Source organism: Hemiscyllium ocellatum, chromosome 30 (genome assembly GCF_020745735.1).
Source record: "Hemiscyllium ocellatum isolate sHemOce1 chromosome 30, sHemOce1.pat.X.cur, whole genome shotgun sequence".
Classification (NCBI taxonomy): Eukaryota; Metazoa; Chordata; class Chondrichthyes; order Orectolobiformes; family Hemiscylliidae; genus Hemiscyllium; species Hemiscyllium ocellatum.
The window spans coordinates 9,576,558-9,599,308 of record NC_083430.1 but is presented as its reverse complement, the minus strand read 5'-3'; the positions used below and the strand labels follow the sequence as shown (position 1 = coordinate 9,599,308).

General features: G+C 43.6%; 1 long non-coding RNA gene across 5 annotated transcripts in view; it reads right to left on the bottom strand.

The window, feature by feature from the left end:
• Positions 1–22,751, bottom strand: part of LOC132829924 (uncharacterized) — a 220,072-nt gene that overhangs the window by 185,888 nt on the left and 11,433 nt on the right. The window contains exon 3 of one of the 5 annotated variants that reach the window (XR_009646284.1): positions 11,168–11,267. The exons of 3 other annotated variants lie outside the window; for them this stretch is intronic. This is a non-coding gene — a long non-coding RNA (uncharacterized LOC132829924). The remainder of the gene's footprint in view (positions 1–11,167; positions 11,268–22,751) is intronic. One more of the 5 variants, XR_009646285.1, reaches the window with a different exon arrangement.

Genomic DNA, 22,751 nt, shown 5'->3' with positions numbered 1-22,751 from the left:
CTACCCAGATTTGCCTTTCCAAAATGCAGCACCTCACATTTATCTAAATTAAGGCTCCACATACCACTCCTTGGCCTATTTGCCCATCTGATCAAGATCCCATTGTGCTCTGATGTGACCTTTGCTTCCACTACACCTCCAATTTTGGTGTCAGCTGCAAAGTTACTGACTATACCTTCTATGTTCACTTCCAAATCATTTGTATAAATGATGAAAAGCAGTAGACCCAGCACCAGTCCTTGTGGCACTGCACTGGTCACAGGCCTCCAGTCTGAAAAGCAACCCTCCAGCACCACCCTCTGTCTTCTACCTTCTAGCCAGTTCTGTATCCAAATGACTAATTCTCCCTGTATTCCATGTGATCTAACCTTGCTAACCAGCCTACCATGAGGAACCTTGTTGAGCATTCTGCCCACATCAATCCTTCTCATTACTTCTTCAAAAAACTTAATCAAGTTAATGTTGATTATCTGTAATTAGTCCTTGCCTATCCAAATATGTGTCCTTCAGGATTCCCTCCAAGAACTTGCCCACCACTAACTCAGGCTTACCGATCTATAGTTCCCTGGCATTTCCTTGCCACCTTTCTTAATTAGCGGCACCACGTTGGACAACCTCCAGTCTTCTAGCACCTTACCTGTGACTATCATTGATCCAAATATCTGAGCAAGGGGCTCAGCAATCACATCCCTAGCTTCTCACAGAGTTATAGGGTCCTGGGGATTTATCCACCTTTATGCTTTTTAAGACATCCAGTACCACCTCATGTAATATGGACGTTTTTCAAGATGTCACCATCTATTTCCCCACATTCTATATCTTCCATGTCTTTCACCACAGTAACTCTGATGCAAAATGCTCATTTAGTATCTCCCCAAACTCCTGCGGTTCCACACATAGGCTGCCTTCCTGATCTTTGAGGGGTCCTATTCTCTCCCTAGTTACCATTTTGTCCTTAATATATTTATAAAATCCTTTTGGATTCTCCTTAATCTAATTTGCCAAAGTTATTTCATGTCCCCCTTTTGCTCTCCTGAATTACCTCTTAAGTATACTCCTACTGCCTTTATACTCTTCAAATGAATATATAGTTAAGAAGGAAATCAGAAGGGTAAAAAGGAGGCATGAGATAGCTTTGACAAATAGGGTTAAGGCAAATCCAAAGGGATTTTGTAAGTACATTAAGGACAAAAGGGTAACTTCTCTTTTGCCACTTAGCCAATTTACAATCTCTAGGATTCTATATTTAGTCCACAAATTCAATATATGACCTTTGTCCTTCATTTTTATTTTCCCCCACCCCAGATTCCCAAATGTCCCAATCACTGAACCAGAGTTCAAGTTTCTCCTGAGGTTATGATGGCCACAGAGGTGTTTTATATCATATCCAAATAAATCCATGGTTAAAAAAAATCCATGTTTTGTGTCAGTATAAGAGTTAGATTGTATATACCTGTACTGGTTCACTTTGCATACATATACTCATTGCCTCTGTTCCTTCTTTCATGAACTGACTATTTTGGAAGTTTATACTAGATCCTTTTGTTCCCTGACCTCACCTCGATTTGCAACTTCCATATTACAAGTGATCTTCCTGTTCTTCCTATGATAACATAGAACCTCACATTTATCTGTGCTGGATATTATTTGCCTATGCTGCAGGTTTATTAATGCCTTCCTGTAATTTGTTGTAGTCTTCGTCAGTATTAACTGTTCCCTTCACTTTTGCAAAATCTATAACTTCAGAAATTCGTGGGCGGCACGGTGGCACAGTGGTTAGCACTGCTGCCTCACAGCGCCTGAGACCCGGGTTCAATTCCCGACTCAGGCGACTGACTGTGTGGAGTTTGCACGTTCTCCCCGTGTCTGCGTGGGTTTCCTCCGGGTGCTCCGGTTTCCTCCCACAGTCCAAAGATGTGCGGGTCAGGTGAATTGGCCATGCTAAATTGCCCGTAGTGTTAGGTAAGGGGTAAATGTAGGGGTATGGGTGGGTTGTGCTTCGGCGGGTCGGTGTGGACTTGTTGGGCCGAAGGGCCTGTTTCCACACTGTAAGTCTAATCTAATCTAATCTAAAGAAAATTGTGTCTCTGATTCCAAACTCCAAGTTACTTATGTAAATGTTAACAGTGATCCCAGCATTGTTACCTGTCAATCCTACTGCCACTCTGATTAACTGTACTTTGCTCCCATTCTCTATTTTCTGTCATGAAGGCAGCCAGCAACTCATTCTATCACTTGTTCCTAACTGTACATTCTCTGACCTTGTTATATTATTACGGGGCTTCTTATTGAAGTCCTCTTGTAAATTCAGTTAGATTACATCTGCAGTATTAAGATCTGCCATCTCAAGATTATGCTAAAGCTGGTTAAGGAAGAATTTTCCTTCTGAAATCCATCTTGATGATTCATTTGTGTACTATTCATTTCTAAATGATATATTCTGTTCTTTCCAAGTGATTCCATTATTTTCCTACTTTGGTTAAGCTGACTGGTCTATAATTAATTCTCAGGGTTTCTTCTGTCTGTTATTTCAAATATAGGATTTACATGAGGTGTCCTCCAGTCTTTATCTGATAAATGTTTAGATATGTACTGATAAAAATTTATTAAACACTCCATGATTCTGTTAAATTCAAAAAAAGTGATGAACACATCTGAGCTAACTATACCACATATTTATTTTGCCTGACTTGGCTGCTCCCTTAGGCTAACTGGCTAGAAATTGTTAAATAATCATCTTTATATCACTTATATCGAATTAGGCTGGGACATAAATTAGGTCAGGTGATTTCAAACTGCAACTCAATTAAAGGCTCCTCTACCAAGTTAAAACTGTGTAATATCGTTTTTGTCACGTCTCTGCTGTTGGGTTCTAGAGATAACATTTGACCCACCTTATTTAAATTTGAAACCCTGTAATTGTATATAAACGTTTAATTAGAAATTAAACTAACAAATACATACATGGAGGAAAACTTTCTCATCAAGAACCTCATTCGACAGCTATAGATCAGTGATTAGATGTGTACTTACAGCCTAGGTATGAATTGAAGAAATAGGTGACTGAAAAATTCTAGGCTTATTTGTATTTGTTCCATGTAGAAAAGAGAATTAGAAACTAATGCAGTGACTAGATTTTGTAATGTTATTCATCAGAGACAGACCCATCTGTTTCAGCTTCTAAATGGGGAGTTGGACAGGAGGGAATCGGATAATGATTTTTTTTTTTTTAGATTTGACTTACAGTGTGGAAACAGGCCCTTCGGCCCAACAAGTCCACACCGACCCGCCGAAGCGCAACCCACCCATACCCCTACATTTACCCCTTACCTAACACTACAGGCAATTTAGCTTGGCCAATTCACCTGACCCGCACATCTTTGGACTGTGGGAGGAAACCGGAGCACCCGGAGGAAACCCACGCAGACACGGGGAGAACGTGCAAACTCCACACAGTCAGTCGCCTGAGTCGGGAATTGAACCCGGGTCTACAGGCGCTGTGAGGCAGCAGTGCTAACCACTGTGCCACCGTGCCGCCCACTAATTCTGGTTTGTCCATCTGAATAATTCTGACCATGTGGAAATATAAATGGGAGATTGAATGTATTGCAAAGTTATAGAAAGGTTTGCACTTGTTCCTCATTGCAGCCAGCCCTGATCTCACTCTGTCCTTCCACTCTTACCAGTTTTTTTTTATGATTTGGAGGTACCGATGTTGACTGGAGTGGACAAAGTTATAAATCGCACAACACCAGGTTATAGTCCAACTGTTGGATGAGAACCTGGTGTTGTGTGATTTTTATCAGTTTTTTTAGTGGCCGTCGACATTGAAACCCACTCAAAAGACTGCTAGATAGGCCACAAATTTTGTTGTGCACAACTCTCCTCCTATTCCTGCCTGCAGAGAAGCTGAATTCCTGCCACAGTCACCTGATACTTACTCTATCCGTCTTGCAATAATATGTTGTGCTGTGGGCCTGGTTGCTGGTGTCAAGTGCAGCAATGGCTGCGGTCCTCAAGTTAGGATCAAAGCATATAAATGATGGGAAATTTGCACATATCTAATATTTAGTATAGTTCTCAGCATACAGTAAACTGCTACATCCTATTATAAAGCCAAATGTTTTTGTTTAATCAGAAACATTCTGCATGTCTTAGGAGTTTGCTCTTTACCTTAGTTGCAAATGTGTTGCTGGTCAAAGCACAGCAGGCCAGGCAGCATCTCAGGAATAGAGAATTCGACGTTTCGAGCATAAGCCCTTCATCAGGAATGAGAGAGAGTAGCCAAGCAGGTTAAGATAAAAGGTAGGGAGGAGGGACTTGGGGGAGGGGCGATGGAGGTGGGATAGGTGGAAGGAGGTCAAGGTGAGGGTGATAGGCCGGAGTGGGGTGGGGGCGGAGAGGTCAGGAAGAGGATTGCAGGTTAGGAGGGCGGTGCTGAGTTGAGGGAACCGACTGAGACAAGGTGGGGGGAGGGGAAATGAGGAAACTGGAGAAATCTGAATTCATACCTTGTGGTTGGAGGGTTCCCAGGCGGAAGATGAGGCGCTCCTCCTCCAGCCGTCGTGTTGTTATGTTCTGCTGGTGGAGGAGTCCAAGGACCTGCATGTCCTCGGTGGAGTGGGAGGGAGAGTTAAAGTGTTGAGCCACGGGGTGATTGGGTTGGTTGGTCCGGGCGGCCCGGAGGTGTTCTCTGAAGCGTTCCGCAAGTAAGCGGCCTGTCTCGCCAATATAGAGGAGGCCATATCGGGTGCAGCGGATGCAATAGATGATGTGTGTGGAGGTACAGGTGAACTTGTGGCGGATATGGAAGGATCCCTTGGGGCCTTGGAGGGAAGTGAGTGTGGAGGTGTGGGCGCAAGTTTTACATTTCCTGCGGTTGCAGGGGAAGGTGCCGGGGGTGGAGGTTGGGTTGGTGGGGGGTGTGGATCTGACGAGGGAGTCACGAAGGGAGTGGTCCTTGCGGAACGCTGATAGGGGAGGGGAGGGAAATATATCCTTGGTGATGGGGTCCGTTTGGAGGTGGCGGAAATGGCGGCGGATGATACGTTGTATGCGGAGGTTGGTGGGGTGGTAGGTGAGAACCAGTGGGGTTCTGTCTTGGTGGCGGTTGGAGGAGCGGGGCTCAAGGGGGGAGGAGCGGGAAGTGGAGGAGATGCGGTGGAGGGCATCGTCGATCACGTCTGGGGGGAATCTGCGGTCCTTGAAGAAGGAGGCCATTTGGGCTGTGCGGTGTTGGAACTGGTCCTCCTGGGAGCAGATGCGGCGGAGACGAAGGAATTGGGAATATGGGATGGCGTTTTTACAGGGGGCAGGGTGGGAGGAGGTGTAGTCCAGGTAGCTGTGGGAGTCAGTCGGTTTATAATAGATGTCTGCGTTGAGTCGGTTGCCTGAGATAGAGATGGAAGGGTCTAGGAAGGGGAGGGAGGAGTCTGAGACAGTCCAGGTGAATTTCAGGTCGGGATGGAAGGTGTTAGTAAAGTTGATGAACTGTTCAACCTCCTCGTGGGAGCACGAGGCAGCGCCGATACAGTCATCGATGTAGCGGAGGAAAAGGTGGGGGGTGGTGCCAGTGTAGTTGCGGAAGATGGACTGTTCCACATATCCTACGAAGAGGCAGGCATAGCTGGGGCCCATGCGGGTGCCCATGGCAACTCCTTTAGTTTGGAGGAAGTGGGAGGATTGAAAAGAGAAGTTATTCAGGGTGAGGACCAGTTCAGTCAGTCGAAGGAGGGTGTCAGTGGAAGGGTACTGGTTGGTGCGGCGGGAAAGGAAGAAGCGGAGGGCTTTGAGTCCTTCGTGATGGGGGATGGAGGTGTACAGGGACTGGATGTCCATAGTGAAAATAAGGCGTTGGGGACCGGGGAAGCGAAAATCCTGGAAGAGGTGGAGGGTGTGGGTGCTGTCCCGAACGTAGGTGGGGAGTTCTTGGACTAAAGGGGACAGGACCGTGTCGAGGTATTGGGAGATGAGTTCGGTGGGGCAGGAGCAGGCTGAGACAATGGGTCGGCCAGGGCAGGCAGGTTTGTGGATTTTGGGCAGGAGGTAGAAACGGGCGGTGCGGGGTTGTGGGACTATGAGGTTGGAGGCGGTGGATGGGAGATCCCCTGAGGTGATGAGGTTGTGGATGGTCTGGGAGATGATGGTTTGGTGGTGGGAGGTGGGGTCGTGGTCAAGGGGGCGATAAGAGGAGGCGTCCGCGAGCTGGCGTTTGGCTTCAGCGGTATACGGGCCGCCCGGACCAACCAACCCATTCACCCCGTGGCTCAACACTTTAACTCTCCCTCCCACTCCACCGAGGACATGCAGGTCCTTGGACTCCTCCACCAGCAGAACATAACAACACGACGGCTGGAGGAGGAGCACCTCATCTTCCGCCTGGGAACCCTCCAACCACAAGGTATGAATTCAGATTTCTCCAGTTTCCTCATTTCCCCTCCCCCCACCTTGTCTCAGTCGGTTCCCTCAACTCAGCACCGCCCTCCTAACCTGCAATCCTCTTCCTGACCTCTCCGCCCCCACCCCACTCCGGCCTATCACCCTCACCTTGACCTCCTTCCACCTATCCCACCTCCATCGCCCCTCCCCCAAGTCCCTCCTCCCTACCTTTTATCTTAGCCTGCTTGGCTACTCTCTCTCATTCCTGATGAAGGGCTTATGCTCGAAACGTCGAATTCTCTATTCCTGAGATGCTGCCTGGCCTGCTGTGCTTTGACCAGCAACACATTTGCAGCTGTGATCTCCAGCATCTGCAGACCTCATTTTTTACTCTTTACCTTAGTACCTAGTACACAGATTCAACTTACAAAATTGAATAGTTTTGAATAATATTTGCAGTACAGAGTCAAGTCATTTACTTCAACAGATCCATGCTGATGTTCATACTTCACACAAGCCTCTCCATCTTCATTTAAACTGATCAATGTGTCCTTCTACGTCTTCACTCGTGTTTACCTATCGTCTACCTATCTAAACAGCCTTATAACACCTTGTGATAGCAATTTCTACATTTTTAACTAATTTCTGAGTAAAGAAATTTTCTCATGAATTCTCTGCCATGATCTTATATTTATCACCTTCAGTTCTGGTCTCCTGATAGAAATGTCCTTTGTATACCTACCCTATCAAATATTTTTACAATAGTAATCCTCTCTCAGGCCATTATCTTAGTCTTTCTTGCGAAAAATGCCCCAGCACTTCAGTGTTTCTATGGATGAGGTGATGGAGCACCACCAGTCTAAGGCATCCATCAGTATGTATAGACCAATTTAACCATTGCTGATGCTGCAATAACACAAACAGTTTAGATACAAAAACATTCATGGTAAGTACAGGAGTTTTTCAGAAAACTTTATATAGAAACATTAAAACATTTGGGTCAAGCAATTGTGGTTTAGTACCAAACACACTTTTAAATCTTCAAACAATTAACATCACTTGCCTTGACATAATACCTATAGGGCAAACTATTTATGTTTATTTTAAAAATGTGTATTATTACTATAGATTTCATCCTCAAACCCATGCTGTTTGGAAGGGATTTATCCAGACGTCAAATATGAAACAGTTTTTGGTGAAAGCATATCCTGTGCTTGGTCTCACGGATCATCTGACAAAGGTACAAACCATTACAATTACAAGGTAATAGAGTTTACATATTGTACTGCCTTACACTTGAAGATTTGAGAGTTTGAACTTGTTATGTTGACAATTGCAAATTATGGGAGGATTGAAAAGGTTCAACAAGCTGATATCATCCAGGGTGGCACGGTGGCTCAGTGGTTAGCACAGCTGCCTCACAGCTCCATGGTCCCAGGTTTGATTCCAGCCTTGGGCGACTGTCTGTGAAGAGTTTGCATATTCTCCCTGTGTCTGCATGGGTTTCCTCTTGGTACTCCCACATTCCAGGCCAGGTGAATTGGCTATGCTGAGTTGTCCACAGTTGTTAGGTGCATTAGTCAAGGGGGTGGTGGGTTACTCTTCAGGGGGGTCGGTGTGGACTTGTTGGCCCGAAGGGCCCGTTTCCACACTGTAGGGAATCTAATGTGGGCGGCACGGTGGCACAGTGGTTAGCACTGCTGCCTCACAGCGCCTGAGACCCGGGTTCAATTTCCGCCTCAGGCGACTGACTGTGTGGAGTTTGCACGTTCTCCCCGTGTCTGCGTGGGTTTACTCCGGGTGCTCCGGTTTCCTCCCACAGTCCAAAGATGTGCGGGTCAGGTGAATTGGCCATGCTAAATTGCCCGTAGTGTTAGGTAAGGGGTAAATGTAGGGGTATGGGTGGGTTGCGCTTCGGCGGGTCGGTGTGGACTTGTTGGGCCGAAGGGCCTGTTTCCACACTGTAAGTAATCTAATCTAATCTAATCTCATAATCTGAAATGTGTGGAGCGCTGGGTGAGTTTTGCAAACGGCAAATATTTGTTTCCTTGCATATCTTTCATTAGCGTAGTGCTTTGTATGCCTTATACAATTTCAATCATCTTGATCCAAAACCCAACCCAACTCCACTTTTGTATAACACTCTGCCTATCCCTGATGGAACCCTATGACCTTCAAAACTAATTGAGGTTTGCATTTTGCCTGAAAAGCATTTTCAGTCCCTCACACTGAACTTACCATGAATGTGATCACCTGAAAGACGACTTCCTAATTTGGCACATCTGAAATCACTGTCAAATTAAGAATGGCATTTCTGAGCTTGCAGACCGTAATAGAGACCTGGAACCTGTCGTGGATGGCAGCCCTGGCAGCTAAAGGTGGAGGCACTTCCATCTTGAAGTTCCCTCTGAAGAGGTTTACAATTTTAGAAAATAAACTCTTGCCACAGCTTCCAAGTCACAGAATTGTCTGTAGATTACAGCTAAGGCCCATTGTTCCATGCCATTTCATTTGTAAGGGTGTAGCTAGTGGGCTGAGAACAGAAGGCCTCATGGAGAGATGTATTCCCCGACCAAGAAGTTGTCTCCAAGCACCTGCTAGATGGTGTCCTCAGTGAGCAGACCATTCACCACTGAGCAGATCCTGGCAGTGCCCTCATGCAGCCCAAAAATAAGCAGTTAATTGTTAAATTGACTCTCTGGTGATGACTGATTTCGGGAACATGTTGGACCATTGACCTGACACTCAGATACACCCTTATATTTCTGCCATGTCAACCTACTTATTTAATTCATGAAAACAGCTACATTAATCGCAGTTCTCCTGGCTAGGAGACAAAAGAAGAAAACTCATTGACTTCAGGATGCTGATAAAGGATGTTAAAAGCAGCACTTGTTTTGCCCTGTATGCTGAATCCTCAGCCGTAGCAAATTCCATTCAGTCTTCATTTCACTTCATTGGTCTTTGATTCCTTGCCTGTTCTTGTACGAGTGGAATTAGTGGAAATGGAAGTGGGGTGGTTGGGGGGAATTTGATTGTGATAGCAGGTACATTGAATCCACTGCTCACCAGCTGCTGCTAGTATTTCATTAGTGACAGAAGGGCCATTGTATAGTTTACTTGCTGTTTTGGTCAATTTATTGACCATTAATAGCCACTTAAGACCATAAGACCATAAGACATAGGAGTGGAAGTAAGGCCATTCGGCCCATCGAATCCACTCCGCCATTCAATCATAGCTGATGGGCATTTCAACTCCACTTACCAGTGTTCTCCCCATAGCCCTTAATTCCTCGAGACAACAAGAATCTATCAATCTCTGCCTTGAACACATTTAGCGTCCCGGCCTCCACTGCACTCCGTGGCAATGAATTCCACCGGCCCACCACCCTCTGGCTGAAGAAATGTCTCCGCATTTCTGTTCTGAATTGACCTCTTCTAATTCTAAGGCTGTGTCCACGGGTCCTAGTCTCCTCGCCTAATGGAAACAATTTCCTAGCGTCCACCCTTTCCAAGCCATGTATTATCTTGTACGACTCTATTAAGTCTCCCCTTAATCTTCTAAACTCCAATGAATACAATCCCAGGATCCTCAGCCGTTCCTCATATGTTAGACCTACCATTCCAGGGATCATCCGTGTGAATCTCCACTGGACACGTTCCAGTGCCAGTATGTCCTTCCTGAGGTGTGGGGACCAAAACTGGACACAGTACTCTAAATGGGGCCTAACCAGAGCTTTATAAAGTCTCAGTAGCACATCTCTGCTTTTATATTCCAACCCTCTTGAGATAAGAGACAACATTGCATTCGCTTTCTTAATCACAGACTCAACCTGCATGTTTACCTTTAGAGAATCCTCGACTAGCACTCCCAGATCCCTTTGTACTTTGGCTTTACTTATTTCTCCAGCTGCCGCAGGTGTTTCATGAAAGGCAGGAGTTGCAGAGGGCATATGTGAAGGTGATCCCTGTCAGACTTGCTTGGGGCTGGAATGGGGTCCCCTCTGTTCCATTGGAAACCTACTTTTTCTCCATGTGGTAACAACTGCTGTCACGTACTCCCTTGCCCTCTCAACAACAGCCCACATCTACCAGCCCAGGCTCTGCCAGTGCCTGATGAAACCATCTCTCCTTCACCCTCTAATCTCTAGTAATAATGCTTTTGGGGGAACAATCCTGCAATCCCAAGAGGAGCCACCACTCCCTTTCATGCTAAGCATTTTTTAAAAAAAATATAATTTAGAATCCCTACAGTGTGGAACAGGCCCTTTGGCCCAACAAGTCCACACTGACCATCTGAAAGTATCCCACCCAGACCCATTACCCTACATTTTTCCCCTTACTAACGCACCTAACCTACACATCCCTGAACAGTATGGGCAATTTAACTTGGCCAATTCACCTAACCTGCACATTTTTGGACTGCGGGAGGAAACTGGAGGAAACCCATACAGACACGGGGAGATTGTGCAAACTCCACACGGACATTCGTCTGAGGCTGGAATTGAACTTGGGTCCCTGGCACAGTGAGGCAGCAGTGCTAACTGCTGAGTCACCATGCCGCACTGTGCTGTTGGAATTAAAGAGTTGACACCCATAAAATTAGCTCGGGATGACCTGGCCATGTGCAGGCAGGTTCAAGTCCAACCTTTAAACCAGGTGACATGGCCAATGGCTGCAGAATTCTCCAGCCTGTGATTTTGATTTTGACTTTTTATAGAGACGTACCTGGGAACTTTGGACATATTGAGGCTACATCTCATCTGAATGGCACTTCTTGAGTTCTTACCTAAGTTTGGCTCTCGATCCACTTCTTAGAGCAGTAGAGTTGAAGGGATAGCTGGTAGCACAAGAGACCTGATGGAATGGTTTCAGATGTAAGTTAAATGCTGGGGGAGGAAAGAGAGAAAATGATTTTTTTTCCCTCTCAAAGTAACAGAATGTTTTACTTATCCTGACTGTTAGCTGCTGTGCTGTGATTGGTGTCATTGACATTTGCCAGGATTTCCCAATAATATGTTAAACCGTTGCAGTTGAATGCAGACCTCACTTGGTTGCAATGGGAAGCTTGGCCAAATGCAATGTCAGTACAGTTTCACCAAGTGGGGATGGTGAGGTCTCAGCTTGTAAATTAATTTGGCCTGATTTCAACCTGTTGTATGCACTAATCTTACTGGGTAAGGGAGCTAACATTACTCCCTAAGTGGCAGCCTTCTATTTCTGGCCCATTTACTGCATCAGCAGTGGTTACAATCCTCTCCTTAACTATTGCTGCTCTCTTTTCACTAGGCTTTATCCACTACCATCACTGTAGGAAAGTGTGTTCTGCCTGAACTAATTTGGGATTCTGTGGACAGGTTGCGCTGTTCTGGGAAAAAGGTAATTTTTGACCTGTAAAACTCAGTGTTGTGATTGCAAATACCAATGATTCTGCATAATCTGTGTGTCCCAGTACCAAGAAAGAATGAATTGTTTCTTTTTACCTGATGTGTAGTGTACTCACACAAGAATTCATGCTCAGAAACGTACAAGTCATATACTATCAGACAGGATTGAATTATTTTCTTTTATCCCAGTGTGTACTACATAGATACAGGATATGCTGATGCACAAGCTGTGCAGTATCAATCATGGTTGAATTGCTTCCATTCATTTATACATTATACATGTACAGGGACTTGTACTGAGGAACACATCACTGTACTGTTTCAGAAGGGAGGAATTATTCTCCTTAATAAATGTGTACTATGTGAAAGGGTTGGTTTGGTTAGTTGTCTGGATAGCTGGTTTGCAATGCAGAGTGGTGCCAACTGCATGGGTTCAATTCGTGTACTGGCTGAGGTCCCCATGAAAGTCCTGCCTTCTGAAGCTCAGCCCTTGCCTGAATTGTGATCCTCAGGCTAAACCAGTTGTTTACCTCGAATGAGAGAGAAGCCCTAAGATCCTCCGGGACGAGGGTGATGTTTTTACCGTAAACATGTAAACTGCACTGTAACACTTGGGAATCATGAAAAGCTAATCGGAAATGAATTGCTGTTGTAATATGTACATCCGCAGGAGCTGGGACTGACATAGGTGAATGCTCAGAGTAAGTGTTACCAGAGGGAACAGATTTGAGGTCATTAGAAAAATAACAAATGGTCCCGTGAGGAGACTTTTATTTGGGTTATTGTCTGGATTTCAATATCTGAAAGGGTGGTGGAAGCAGATTCAGTGGTGACATGAAAAGGGGATTTGGATAAATATGTTGAGGGAAGAAAATTGCATCGCTATTGGGAAAGAGCCAGAAGTAGCACTAATTGAATAACACATCTAAAGAGTTATCACAGATGAAGGATTGAGTGGCCTTATTCTATTGTGTTTAGACTCTGATTGTATAAAGTGACCCTTTAAACGTCTTTTCACTGAGGGAAAGTAGACCAAGAGATTGCAATGAAATTTGGGTCAACACATTGAATTATGGGGAAGCCTTACAACAGCAACCAGTATAAATGAGATAGACTGAGAAAGTCAAGTAGCTACTAACCCAGAGGGGATCTAATTCTAGGTTATGTCAATAACAGAAAATATTGAAGGAGTGAGGCAACTGAGGAAGCTCTGACCTTTAGTTGCTCATTTTGGAAAGTGTTTCTTCCTTGACAAAACAAGTGTTGTCAGTTTTCAAGAAAACAAGAACATTACAAAACTGCTCTGTTCCCTTGCTTAAGTATCAAAGTTACAACATGAGCCTTCATGTTTAACGAATGGAGATTGCACTGCTGTAAATCAGTCCTTGATAAACATTTGGATGGTTGAGAATTCTAAAGAGTTCTGCAGAGTTTCGGATTAAACAGGATTGACTGACTATACTTACCTTCAGATTTTTGTGACCAATTGCTTGTAGCTTTTTCTTAGTATTGGAGACTTGCCTACAATCCAGATGTGTGTCACCCAATCATTAACTATTGAATATTGTGGATATTGAGTCTTAGCTTTCATGTTTGACACAGGTTTACAGCTTTCTGTATTTTGAGAGTTTCAATTATCACCAATCTGAATCTTCTCAGTTGGTACGTACTTTGTGTTGTTAAATTAATGAATCTTTGAAGAAAACATTTGATTCTATAATGACCTTGGGCTTGAAAAATTAATGGACAAGACTATATCAAACATAAATGCAGTGGGGTATTGACAGTGTCCCTACCGTCAGAAGGTCTACTGTCCATGCGCTAGAAATGAATCGCAACAGGTCCACGCAAGTGCTTTTGGTGGCTTAATGGTTAGCACTGCTACCTCACAATACCAGGGACCCAGCTTCAATTCCACCCTCGGGTAACAGTCTATGTGGAGTTTGCACATTCCCCTCATGCCTGCGTGGGTTTTCGCCAGGTGCTTCGGGTCCTTTCCACAATCCAAAAATGTGCAAGTTTGGTGGATTGGCCATGTAAATTACCCATACTGTTCAAGGATATGTAGGTTAGATGTACTAGCCATGGGGAGTGCAGGGATAAGATAGGGGGATGGGTTTGGGTGGGATGTTCTTTGGAGGCTCGGTATGGATCCATTGGGCAGATTGGCCTGTTTCCACACTAGGGATTCTATAAATAGAGTTTAAGCAAGCAAGTGTGAGATCATCAACTTAGAATCATAGTCATAGAGATGTACAGCACGGAACAGACCTTTTGGTCCAACTCGTCCATGCTAATCGGATATCCTAAATTAGTACCATTTGCCAGCATTTGGCCTATTTCCCTCTAAACTCTTTCTGTTCGTTTACACATCCAGTTGCCTTTTAAATATTGTAACTGTACCAGCCTTCACCACTTCCTCTGGCAGTTCATTCTATATACACTTGTACAATTGTAACATTTATCTGCATGATAAAGTTGCTTTTTTGAAATCTTTGCCCTCTCACCTTAAATCTATGCCCTCTAGGTTTGGACTCCCCTTCCCTGGAAAGCAGACCATGCCTGTCATGAATTTATAAACTTCTTTAATGTCACCACTCAACCTCAACTTATGTGTAAGAAAGATAAATCATGATATTTTCCAAATGGTGAGGAACTAGAAATGCTAGAAGAGCAAAGAATTTGATTTCATGCATGCAAATCATTAAATGAGTACACAGGTGTAAATAAAAACCCCAAAGATGCAAATTGAATGTTGGGCTTTAACTGCAAGGAGCTGAAATTGCATTTTTAAAAATTCATTCATGGGACTCGGACATTGCCAGCATTTATTGCCCATCCCTAATTGCTCAGAGGGTAGTTAAGAGTCAACCACATTGCTGTGGGTTTGGAGTCATATGTAGGCCAGACCAGGTAAGGATGGCATTTTCCTTCCTTAAAGGATGTTAATGAACCAAGTGGGTTTTTCCAACAATCGACAATGGATTCATGGTCATCATCAGACCCTTAATTCCAAATTTTTATTGAATTCAAATTCCACCATTTGCTGTGACGAGATTTAAACCTGGGTCTGCAGAACATTACCTAGGTGTCTGGATTAACAGTCCAGCGATAACACCACTAGGCCATTGCTTCCTTTTAGGGGAGACCTTAAATTGTCCAAACTGTGCTTCACCTGTACATCAGCCTTGGCTGATTCGGAGTACTGAGTTCATTTGGGCCAGAACAAAGCCATTCAGCCCATCTGGACTATGTTGGCTATTCAAATGTGCATTATTAACTAGTACCAATTTCTCCCATACTCTTGCATGTTGTTTTCATCAAAATAATTGTCCAATGACCTCTTAAATGCCTCCATTGAACCTGCCTTCATCACATTTCCAGGAAGTATCTCATCCCTGGAACTATTCAGGAAAGATATTGGAGTCGGAGCAGTACAAATTCACCCAAATAATACTGGGATTAGGTTTAATCATGAGAAGAGATGAGATAACCTGATATGTATTCCCTTGTGTCTGGAACATTGAGGAGTAATCTGACTGAGGTGCTTAAAATGTTAAAAGGATTGGGTAGGATAGATATGGCGAAACTACTTCCTTTGATGAGAGAATTTCAAACAGACGGATGAAGATTGAGACTAAAAGCCACTCAGTTCTTTGCGCCTGCTCTGAGATTCAGGCCTGATCTGATTTTAATCTCAACTTTACACTCCTGCATATCCACACCAGTATTTAGAGAATAATCTAATTGCGCCTTAAAAATATTAAAGATTCTGCATCTGCTACCCTTTGAGGAAGGGAATTCTAAAGATTCTGAACCCTCTGAGTGAAGAAAATGTTTTCTGATCCGTTTTAAATGGGTGAACCCTTATTTTAAAACCATATCCCTAGTCCTAGGCTTTCTCATAAGAAGAAACATTCTTTCAATATCACACAATCCGTAAATCCATAAAAATTCACAGAGTAAGGAGTAAGCCATTTGGCCGCTTGAGTCTTCTCCACCAATCATAGGATCATGGTTTATCCAACATTCTTCACGTCCACTTTCCTGCCTTTTACTCACAACCCTTGATTCCCCTATTGACCAACAATATATCTTAGCCTTAAATATGCACAAAGGCTCTTGTTGCACAACTCCGTGTGGCAAGGAGGTTCAAAGATTCTCAATGAACATTCAGACCGAAGACAAAGAGATTCCTGGGGTAGGATTAGGGTACGAGAAAGTGAGGACTGCAGATGCTGGAGATCAGAGCTGAAAAATGTGTTGCTGGAAATGCGCAGCAGGTCAGGCAGCATCCAAGGAGCAGGAGAATCGACGTTTCGGGCATGTGCCCTTCTTCAGGAATGAGGAAAGTGTGTCCAGCAGGCCCTAAGATAAAAGGTAGGGAGGAAGGACTTGAGGGAGGGGCGTTGGAAATGCAATAGATGGAAGGAGGTCAAGATGAGGGTGATAGGCCGGAGTGGGGTGGGGGCGGAGAGGTCAGGAAGAAGATTGCAGGTTAGGAGGGCGGTGCTGAGTTCAAGGGATTTGACTGAGACAAGGTGGGGGGAGGGGAAATTAGGAAACTGGAGAAATCTAGGTTCATCCCTTGTGGTTGGAGGGTTCCTAGGTGGAAGATGAGGCGCTCTTCCTCCAGCCGTCGTGTTGCTATGGTCTGGCGATGGAGGAGTCCAAGGACCTGCATGTCCTTGGCGGAGTGGGAGGGGGAGTTGAAGTGTTGAGCCACGGGGTGGTTGGGTTGGTTGGTCCGGGTGTCCCAGAGGTGTTCCCTGAAACGTTCTGCAAGTAGGCAGCCTGTCTGCCCAATATAGAGGAGGCCACATCGGGTGCAGCGGATTCAGTAAATGATGTGTGTGGAGGTGCAGGTGAATTTGTGGCGGATATGGAAGGATCCCTTGGGGCCTTGAAGGGGAGTAAGGGGGGAGGTGTGAGCGCAAGTTTGCATTTCTTGCGGTCGCAGGGGAAGGTGCCGGGAGTGTAGGTTGAGTTGCTGGGGGGTGTGGACCTGACGAGGGAGTCACGGAGGGAGTGGTCTTTTCAGAACGCTGGTAGGAGAGGGGAGGGAAATATATCTCTGGGGGTGGGGTCCGCTAATGCCCGAAACGTCGACTCTCCTGCTCCTTGGATGCTGTCTGACCCGCTGTGCTTTTCCAGCAACACAGTTTCAGGTAGGATTAGAGTAGCCCTGAAGGCTGGAGAGATATGCTGGATATTGTTATGGCCACAGATTATAAAACTCCAGATTTGCTATGGACATATTGTACTTTACATTTTTTTAAAAATAAGGACATATAACCAAAGGTTGACTGCAGACATAAATTTATTAGCTTCCTGGAGAGAGAGAGACTCTGCAATGTTACATCTGATGCATCCATACCTAACATGCTCAAACTCTGGATTCTTGGATACCTCTTTGGAATTGCTTTTAGCAAAAATCAGTGTTGGAGGAGTAGGATTGTTTTGTAAAGTAACATGAAGTGTTCAATCCTGCATTTCCTACAGCTACTTATAAATGGAAAGTTGGATCAGATTGAACTTGAGGAGAAAACTGATTTTGTTTGGAATTTAATCAGGTGCAGCTTTTTCATGTCCAGTTTGAGGCCAAAAAGGTTTAAAAAGCCATTTATTCTGTTCTATGACCTTAATGTCTTAACTTTTTTTTAAATTAATTGAGAAGAAAACAGCAGAACTGTTAGCTTTGCAAAAAAAGCTCGGATTGACAGCTTAGAATCACAAGGAGCAAAGCAATGGGCATCAAAACGTACTGTGTTTTCCATTTGAATTGTGATATTCTCAAAATAAATGAATAAATGCTCAGTAAAATTGGAATGCATTCTCAAGATGAGTTTAAATGAAGCAGGTTCTTTCGACTTTGATCCACTTGGCCTCATTGTTCCAGAATGGCAACACTATCAAAGTCTCACTATAGCATCAAGCTTTTCTTTAAATGAGTCCAGATTCTAGCCTCCATCAATGTTCCTAGCAGCATGACCCTGTTATTAATTATTTTCTTTCTTAGTAATTTACTTTAGTATCTGAGCTAAAATTGCATCTCACAATTCTGAGCCTGACCCCATCCTGCCCAGGGGCTCCAAGCTAATTTTAAAGCATATTGCTTTGTCTTTAAGACCACTCACTCCACTTTGGAATAGTCATTGCGGCTTGTGATTGGAGTGGGCACATTTGGAAGGAGAGAATCTTTGTCAAAGCCCAAGCTTATTCTAATGGGTGGCACGGTAGCTCAGTGGTTAGCACTGCAGCCTCACAGCACCAGGGTCCCATGTTCGATCCCACCCTCGGGTGACTGTCTGTGTGGAGTTTGCACATTCTCCCTGTGTCTGCATGGGTTTCCTCTGGGTGCTCCAGTTTCCTCCCACAGTCCAAAGATGTGCAGGTAAGGTGAATTGGCCATGCTAAATTGCCCGTTCTGTTAGGTGCATTAGTCAGGGGGAAATGGGTCTGGGTAGGTTGCTCTTCGGAAGGTCGGTGTGGACTGGTTGGGCCGAAGGGCCTGTTTCCACACTGTAGGGAATCTAATCTAATCTAATCTAATTAAAAAAAGGTTGCAACAATCAAAAACAAACTCAAACTCATTGACTTATATAATGTGCACAATTACAAAAGGTTGTGGAAATCTAGAGCTCTGTCCCAAAAGAAATTTAGGTACTGAGTACATTGAAGTTCTCCAGACTGAGTTTAAAGCATCTTTTGTTTGCGTATGAAAGGATACATTTGTGGTTCAATCATTCTTGAGGGCATTCCAAGCTCAGAAGGAGGAGAATTGGTAAATTCCAACTGCTCATTTGAATGCAAATTCAAAATGTCTTCTCTTTAGGTCATGATTTTAAATTGCTATTTTTTTGTGACAACATTTTACACTCCCAATTACAAGGGTAAGCAATTTATTTTCTCCTCAGCCCAGTGGGGTGTGAGGTGTTATTTTTGGCTCAGTGGTGTCATTTTTACTTTGAGTCATGAGGTTGTGAGTTCAAGTCCCCCTTCAGTGCCCTGCTGTCTGCAGTCTGTTAACTGTGGGAGTGCCGTGCATTTGGCAGTGCTGAAAATGCTGTCTTTATAGACATTATAACTCTTTCCTCCCCACCCCAACCAAGAGAATACTTAAAGTACGTTGCTGGTCATCTACCACATTGCTGATCATGTGACCTTGTGTACTAATTGTACCCGCACTTCCAAACAAGAGTAGTAATTACAATTTGATGGTACATCATTGAATATGATGTGTTTTCAGATTTCTGAAGTGAAAAGCTCAAATGAATGTAAGTTCATTTAGTTGTTTAGTTCTAAGTGACTTTAGATGAAACCGTTCCTTTATTCAATAAAATATTATTGCATTAATTAAATTTCAACCCAGTTTTAAATTCAGAATTTGGAAGAAAAGGCACTAATTTTGTAGTAAATGTATTTTCTTCTGACTGTTTACCAAAGAAAGTGTGATACTAGATCAGCCCAGCAACTAAACCCGATTTAAAATCGTACAAGGTGCTCTTACACGACGTACTCCACGTAATCGTACAAATAAATTCTGTTTCTCCACTTTAATCAGTTGGCTAAATATGCCTGCTGTGATTAAGTTGCTCTTTGTTCCTTATTTTTGTTCTTTATTTGGAATGTGGGCATCACTTGCAAAGCCAGCATTTGTTGCTCATTCCCTAATTGTCCTTGAACTGATCGGCTTGTCAGGCTGGTTCAGAGGGCAGTTAGAAGGAAGTCACTTTTCTGGAATCTGGTGTCACATGTAGGCCAGACTAAGTAAGCATGGCAGATTTCCTTCTCTAAAGGACATTAATAAACTAGATTTTTATGGGTTTTGTGATCATCATTACTGAGACTAGCTTTTTAATTTCAGATCTTATTAATTGAATGTAAATTCCAAGTGTTGCTGTGCAGTTTGACACTGTATCTTTAGAGTGTTAGCTTGACTCTCTGGATTATAGTCCAGTGACTTTACAGAGGTTTCAAGATGTAAGAACAAGCAAAATACAAATGCTCATACAATTATTTCTTGTTTATTGCAATAGTTATGTTCTTCTATGACCTTCCACTATATAAAAATTGCACATTAAAAACAACCCATTTCATGATTCAATTTTAAAGAACTAACATTTTGGAATACTGCATTCACTTTTGGTCCTCTTGCTATAGAAAGAATGTTGTGAAACGTGAAAGGGTTCAGAAAAGATTTACAAGGATGCTGCCTTGGGTTGGAGGGTTTGAGCTGTAGGGAGATGCTGAAAAGGGTGGGACTGTTTTCCCTGAAATGTTGAAAACTGAGGGGTGACCTTATAGAGGTTTATAAAGTCATGAAGGGCATGGATAGGGTAAATAACCAAGTTCTTTTCCCCGGGATGGGGCAGTCCAAAACAAGAGGGCATAGGGTTAAGGTGAGAGGGGAAAGATTTAAAAGGGAGCCGAGGGACAACCTTTTCCTGCAGAGTGTGATGTGAGTATGGAATGAGCTGCCAGAGGAAGTGGTGGAGGCTGGTACAATTACAACATTTAAAAGGCATCTGGCTGGGTAAATGAACAGGAAGGGTTTATAGGAAAATGGGCTAAATGCTGGTAAATGGGACTAGATTTATTTAGGATATGTGGTGAGCAGTGGCGTGTTGGACCAAAGGGTCTGTTTCTATGCTGTACAGTTGTATTGCTCTATAATAAAGATAGGCAAATTAAGTTGAAGTGCAACTCATCCATGGCCTAATTGAATGACAGAAAATTAGAGAGGTTGAATGACCTCCTCCTCCTCCTTATCTTCCTGTGTTCCTTTTGAAGGTAATTATATTAGCCGCAGGGATCGGATCTGGAACCTCTGCTCTTTGTGATTGTTTATAAATGACTTGGATGAGGAAGTGGAAGGATTGGTTAGTAATTTTGCCGATGACACAAAGGTTGCTGAGTTGTGGATAGTGTGGAGGGCTGTTGTAGGTTGCAACATTGGCAGGATGTAGAACTGGGCTGAGAAGTGGCAGATGGAGTTCAACCTGGAAAAGTGTGAAGTGCTTAACTTTGGAAGGTTGAATTTGAATGCAGAATACATGGTTAAAGGCAGGATTCTTCACAGTGTGGAGGAACAGAGGGATCTTGGGGTCTGCGTCCATGTATCCCTCAAAGTTGCCACTCAGATTGATAGGGTTGTTAAAAAGGCGTATAGTGTGTTGGTTTTCATTAGCCGGCGGATTGCGTTTAAGAGCCATGAGGAGGATGCAGATGCTGGAGATCAGAGTTGAGAGTGTGGTTTTGGAAAAGCACAGCAGGTCAGGCAGCATCCGAGGAGCAGCAGAACCAACATTTCAGGCAAAATTCCTGATGAACGACTTTTGTCCAAAATATTGATGCTCCTGCTCCTCAGATGCTGCCTGATCTGCTGTGCTTTTCCAGCACCACACACTCTACTTTAAGAGCCATGAGGATTGCTGTGCTCTATAAAGTTTTGGTTAGACCATACTTGGAATATTGTGTTCAGTTCTGGTCACCTCATTATAGGGAAGATGTGGAAGCTTTCGAGAGGGTGCAAAGGAGATTTACCAGGATGCTGCCTGGACTGGAGGGCATGTCTTATGAAGACAGGTTGAAGGCTTTTCTCATTGGTGCGAAGAAGGATGAGAGTTGACTTGATAGAACTGTATAAGATGTTGAGAGGCATAGATAGAGAGGATAGCCCGAGACTCTTTCCCATGGCGAAAATGTCTGTCATGAGGGGGCACAATTTTAAGGTAATTGGTGGAAGGTTTAGGAGAGATGTCAGAGGTAGATTCTTTACTCAGAGAGTGGCGGGTATGTAGAATGCACTGCTAGCAGTGCTAGTAGAGCTGGATACATTAACGACATTTAAGCAACCCTTGGATAGGCATATGGAAGATAGTACAATGAACGGTATATAGGTTAGTCTGATCTTAGATTAGGATAAACGGCTAGCACAACATCGAGGGCTGAAGGGCCTGTAATGTGCTGTACTGTTCTATGTTCTATATTCAAGAAAATGCTCTGTCAGTGATTTAATGATATTTTTATAATGTTTATTGTCCTCTAGGAAATGTGCCTTGTACGTTTTAAACCTGCTACGAGAGGAGATGTCTGCCCTTACTCCTTATATTACTCATATTTAAACAGCCGGCAGAAGTATGGTTCTGTGGTACTTAAGCGGAAGTCACCTAACAGCATGTATCTCATACCTCTTCCTGCGTTACAGAAAATTCCATCCAGGCTGCCGCCTCTCAGTGGCCCAGGTAAGAAAGGATATTGATTGCAACATGGGTATCACGAACTAGATATTTCTCACATTTTGCATGAAGAGAAACAAACTTGCATTTATGTAGCTGTTTCCATAGGACTACCCATTTGTGGCAGCCATTTTGTGCACAGCAACTGGCTGACAACTGGCAAAGAGATAACTGACCAGATCACCTGTTTCATTGATGTGGACTGAGGGATAAATATTGAGCTGGGGACTGGAGAGAACCACTCTGTTCTTCTTGAAAATAATGCCGTATGAACTTTACCATTCATCTCAGAGATGAAATAGAATAAGTCATTAACATTTCATCTGAAACACATCCTCCAACAGAGCAGCACTACATTGAGGGGTCAGCCTAGATTATGTGCTCAAGTTTCTGGTGTGAGATTTAAACACATGACCATTTGATTCAGAGGCAGGACTGTCACCCACTCACTTTTTGATATCGTCATAGTTATTAATCTTTGATTTTTGTTTTTGTAATGTTGTAGCTGTTAAGGTTCACTTACACTGTTCTCATGTTTGAAAAAACTCAGTTGCATTATCTTTTCCAAACTCATTTTAACCTTTATTATGACTGAGGTTAATGGGGTGAATTGATTCCTTTCCTACTCCTGTTGCTACAATGGTCATAAAATGTGTGAATTTAAAATTGATGGTGATGTATAGATATTAAACTATTTAATTCTGTATCAGAAACAAGTTGGCCAAATTTCTTTTAGTTAAAACAA